Below are 285 nucleotides of genomic sequence, written 5' to 3' on the forward strand. Positions count from 1 at the left end.
GGACACAAAATGTACTGTAATAAAAGGTTCATTCTTATGGTTTGGTTCAGTAATACAATTTGATAATTGTAGAAATGAGAAATGTCAATTAAAATTTTTTTTTTTTAGAAAGTCTAGACAACAGACACGAATGAAAGCAAACATTATTGTAGAACATCTTTATTTACTTACAGGTTAAGAATAAAGAAGACATACGACTTTAACATTAGACAAAATATTCATTATGCATTCCAATATCTCTTGAAACAAAGTCAAATTTAGGTCTGGTAATTAACACACTGCCGC

General features: G+C 28.4%; 1 protein-coding gene across 1 annotated transcript in view; it reads right to left on the reverse strand.

The window, feature by feature from the left end:
* Window positions 1-143: 143 nt before the first annotated feature.
* LOC119593197 (striatin-interacting protein 1 homolog) overlaps window positions 144-285 on the reverse strand; it is a gene marked incomplete at its 5' end in the record, with an annotated part of 39,144 nt that continues 39,002 nt past the window's right edge. The window contains 1 exon segment of the mRNA XM_037942178.1: window positions 144-285.

This window comes from Penaeus monodon, chromosome 31, assembly GCF_015228065.2.
Source record: "Penaeus monodon isolate SGIC_2016 chromosome 31, NSTDA_Pmon_1, whole genome shotgun sequence".
Taxonomy (NCBI): Eukaryota; Metazoa; Arthropoda; class Malacostraca; order Decapoda; family Penaeidae; genus Penaeus; species Penaeus monodon.